At 46.0% G+C, this 4,918-nt stretch overlaps 1 pseudogene; it reads right to left on the bottom strand.

The window, feature by feature from the left end:
• Nucleotides 1–721: 721 nt before the first annotated feature.
• On the bottom strand, nt 722–1,731 carry LOC102493937 (glyceraldehyde-3-phosphate dehydrogenase-like; annotated as a pseudogene).
• Nucleotides 1,732–4,918: the final 3,187 nt, after the last annotated feature.

Below are 4,918 nucleotides of genomic sequence, written 5' to 3'. Positions count from 1 at the left end.
GCTTGCAAATGTCCCACCTTTTTGGACTAGACCAATGTAAAAGACTCCTTACGATACTGACAACTCTTCTGTTCTCAAAACTGTGTAAAAGGAACCACCATATCTAAGTATCCTGAGAAACACGTTTGTCTTTCTTTGGGTTGGTTATTCACATTAATGCTTAGAAATAAGCCACATAGGGACCAGCAGTTGGTGTAATGGCTATGTTGCTGGACTCCCATGTAGTTGACTGCGGTGCGAGTCCCAGACCCAGTGGCTTAAACTTATGCCGGGCACGTGTGCATGTGTGCCCAAGATCCCTAGAGGAGAATGGAGGAGAAGGGATCGCGGCGTGGCCATCCTCCTGGGAGATGACTTCTCACTTTCTGTCTCTCTGTCTCTCTCTGTCTTTCTGGTAAGCACATGCACCCTATAGCAAAAACTTCTCAAAAAATAAAAATAAAAAAAGAAAGAAAGAAAAGAAAAGAAAGGTGCCACATGCATTATTATTTCTCTCTCTCTCTTTTTTTTTTGGCTGATACAGTGTACTTTATTGATGGTTTATAAGGAGGGCTCCCCAGCCCCTCCCCTTCTCCAGGTGGTCTGGGATGTGTCAAGGAAGGGAGTTTCTCAGTGTGGTAGGGACTGAGTGGGCCTCAAAGCAGCTGAGGGCCTCTCTTCCTCATGCTCATGCTGTGGCTGGTGGTCAGGGGACTCTGCTCCTTGAAGGCCATGTGGGACTCTACTCCTTGAAGGCCATGTGGACCAGGAGTCCCACCACCCTGTTGCTGTAGCCAAATTCATTGTCATACCAGGAAATGAGCTTGATAAAGTGGTCACTGAGGGAAATGCCAACCCTAGCATCAAAGGTGGAGGAGTGGGTGTCACTGTTGAAGTCGTAGGAGATGACCTGATCCTCGGTGAAGCCCAGGATGCCCTTTAGAGGGCCATGCAACAACTACTTCACCACTTTCTTGATGTCATCGTATTTGACAACTTTCTCCAGTGGCAGATCAGGTCCACAACTGACACATTGGGGGTGGGGATATAGAAGGCCATCCTGGCGAACTTCCTGTTGAGCTCCGGGATGACCTTGTCCACAGTCTTGGCAGTGCCAGTCAATGCGGGGATGATGTTCTGGGTAGTTCCATGGCCATCACGCTACAGCTTCCTTGAAGGGCCATCCACTGTCTTCTGAGTGGCAGTGATGGCATGGACTGTGGTCATGAGTCCCTCCATGATGCCAAAGTTGTTGTAGATGACCTTGGTCGGGCGGGGAGGGGGGAGGCAAGCAGTTGGTGGTGCAGGAGGCATTGCTGACGATCTTTAGGGAGTTGTCCTATTTCTCATAGTTCATGCCCATCACAAACATGAACCTTGGTCGGGCGGGGAGGGGGGAGGCAAGCAGTTGGTGGTGCAGGAGGCATTGCTGACGATCTTTAGGGAGTTGTCCTATTTCATGCCCATCGCAAACATGAGGGTGTCAGCAGAAGATGCAGAGATGATGACCCTTTTGGCCCCACCCTTCAAGTGAGCCCCAGCCTTCTCCATGGTGGTGAAGACACTGGTGGACTCCACAACATACTCCGCACCAGCATCACCCCGTTTGATGTTGGTGGGATCTCGTTCTTGGAAGATGGTGATGGACTTCCCATTGAGGACAAGCTTCCCATTCTTAGCCTTGACAGTGCCATTGAACTTGCCATGGGTGGAATCATACTGGAATATGTAGATCATGTAGTTCAAGTCAACGAAGGGGTCGTTGATGGTGACGACATCCACTTTGCCAGAGGTGAAGGCAACCCTAGTGACCAAGCACCCAATACGGCCAAATCCATTTACTCTGACCTTCACTATTGTGTCCCTAGGACGCGGCTGGCACTGCATGAGAAGATGCAGCTGTCTGTCAAACAGGGAGGAGCAGAGAGCCAATTATTATTACTTCTAATAATAGTTCATTCTGAGTTAGTCAATTCTGTCGACAATCCCACAACAAACGTTATACCCAACCCCATTCCCAGTGCAGTTGTCCTCTGACAGATGCCCACCCGAACACCTTTTGAATGTGGGCTGTACTTCTCTTAAAATCTTCTCTTTTTATTAAAAATTTCTCTTTTTATACTTTTCTCATGGTTATTACTTTGTTTGCATCTTGGGGCAGGTTTCTAACCTTAGAGATCTGGACCCAAAGAACTGCGTATTCAGCACAATGTTCGCCAGCTCCCCATCTGGTAATACAATCTGCCTGCTGTCTTCCCCAAGCATATTGCTTCAGCAGTTCTTCACCACCTTTGGAATTTCCTTCTACGGGAACGTTCCCTTTAGCATACACAAGTGATGCTTTCATTCTATGTTCAAAAGAAACTCTTAAGCTCATTTTTCCCTCTAGCCATTACCTTTTTTCTCTCCCCTTTTCAGTAAAACTCCTTGGTTATGTCTGCTGCCTCCAGTTCTTTCTCATTTTCTCTGGAACCCACTCATTCTTCTAAAACTGCTCTCTTTAAGGCAGTCAGTGACTTTCATGTGGCTATCTTCAGTGATTGTTTCTCAGTCATTGTTCTTGACCCATCAGTAGCATTTGACACTGAATGGTTCTCACCGAATTGTTTGAAATGCCTTTCTTCACTTGAGTCCCAGACAACAAACTTTCCCAGCTTTCCCTCCGACTCTTCTCAGCTGTTTTTCTTTTTATTTATCTTCCCGATCTCCAAATATTTGGAAGGCCCAGGGTTCAGTCCCTGAGTACAGTGGGGGTTTGCACGGTGTCATTTAAGTAGGCCAAGAACTTCATTTCCCAGATCCTCTTTCCTATGTGGTTCGGGGTTAGAGTTGACCCTCAGAGGAACTTGTGTGAGATTTGGAAGGTGGAGGTAAAGCCGCAGCCACTACCCTGGAGGTGATTGTGGTTCGATGTGGCTGGCTTGGACAGGTGTATGACTGATGTGCCTGGTCATGCGTATGACTGGTCCCAACTGGGCAATTAGGAATTCAGAAATCTCTAGCATGCCTTTGCTCTCCTCTTCTCTATGTCAAGCTCTCCTCCCAAACTGCTAACCCTCCTGACCAAGAGTACCCAGGCCCACCTCCAGATACTGTACTGTGGACCCACAGAAGCCTTAGCTACACCAAGGCTAATACTTCCCATAGATCTGTTAGGGTGCTCTGGGTTGCAGGCCATGAAAGAATTCACAGACTGAGAGAGTGCATGGGTAGAAATGTTTATTCACTTTCCAAAAGAGGTATTGTCCCTGAAGAGTAGGAGCTACAGGCTTTTAAATGAAAGGGGTGAAGAGTGGGGTAATTAAGGTGATCCTGGGACAAGATGCCAGGTAGTCTTTTACAACATCTGGGTTATTTTGTTGTTACGTCTGGGCGAATCAGCCATCTGTAATAAGATCATGCAGCCCCTCTTGCTCATTCCTTTCCAGTAGGACTCTTCCTTTAACCCCAAGGAATTCCTTGCTATGGTACTTTTCCTCTTGCCAGAAGGGCTAGAAAGATTTGATCCTCAGACCTTTCTCCCCACCCACCAAGGGCACTCAAAGCTGTTCCGAGACCCTGCCTTCTCTTCAGCAGAACCCAAGATAAGAGACAACATCCAAGGGTTAGCCCCTAGAAGAAAGAAAAGACAAGGCCTGAGAAAACTGGGAGGCATTGGATGTGCCCTTTCTGCTAAAATGCCTAAGGACCTGGAGGTACTGTGCACTTTCACTATCCACGAGTCCCACCTCAGAGGTTGGACCTGTCTTGCTGCTCAGGCTGTCTAACTGTGTCTGCTCATCCAGTACCACTTCTAGACCCTTTGCTTCTCTAGCTCCTTCCATAACTGGGAAAAGTCTTACTTCTATAATCAATCTCTTATTTTGTGACACCCATATAGTAACTGCTCCCCTAACTGAAGCCTTGCCAATATAGTTATTGGTACCAAAATTAGTTTCAGGAAATAGAACCTTAAGGATGAGACTCTGGAATTGGTTCACTGATCCAACTAGATTCAAAGACATTACAGACTCCATTGTCAAGGATAAACTGGACACTGGTAGCCAATGGCATGCAGTGGAAAAGCTTTGGGTACTAATTGGCTGCTGCCATATAAGATTTTAGAGCAAGTAAAAGTGATAAGAAACTTGGTTGGGGCCGGCAGGTGGCATGGTGGTTAAGGTAAGTGGACTCCCACATAGCTGACTGCAGTTCAAGTCCTGGACCTGGCAGCCTGCTTTCTCACATTCCTTCTCTCTTCTGTCTCTCTCTGGTCAACTTCAAAAAAATAAAATAATGACAATGAATAAAATAAAATAAAATAATTATTTAAAAACAAACAAACAAACAAACAACTTGGTTTTATCTAAGTCCACTGGAGAGCTTGTGTAGAGCAAATGATGAGTTCAGGGCCCCACATTCCCAGATCAAAGTATAGTTGATGAGCCAGAAGCATCTATGACTACCTTGAAAGAAACTCTATCTGTAGGTTCAGAGCCAAAATTTCTGAAATCAAAATTTGAGGCCTAATCTTGAACATAGCTGAATCATAATTCAAAAAAGAATTTACACCTGTGAATACACAAAAGAGAAAAGAAAAATTCAAAACATTGGATGATCATCTTTAAGTAAATGATACAGTATGTCACTTACATCTTCAAGAAGCTGTTACAAAGAAAAACCACTGTAACTTTGCAAGCTCTTATGTTAAAGTCAGGGCATTGGTTGGGAAGAAAAGGGATCCTGAAAGTTGGGATGGGGATGTGTGGACATTGAGGACGTTGCATTCTAAATTCTGCCAAGCCTCCTTTGTCAGTGGATGCAATCCTTCCTCCTGTCTGAATAAGTCAGTCTCCCCTGCCCTCAGGACCCATAATGAGCCATGCTGAAGTGGGAACCTTGCAGGAGACAGCTGATTTCCATTACGACTGGCCCCTGCCACAGACCCCATCTCTGTCCC

Source organism: Tupaia chinensis, unplaced genomic scaffold, assembly GCF_000334495.1.
Source record: "Tupaia chinensis unplaced genomic scaffold, TupChi_1.0 Scaffold000270_2, whole genome shotgun sequence".
NCBI lineage: Eukaryota > Metazoa > Chordata > Mammalia > Scandentia > Tupaiidae > Tupaia > Tupaia belangeri.
Note: the sequence above shows the minus strand (reverse complement) of the source record. Positions and strands in the feature narration are given on the sequence as shown.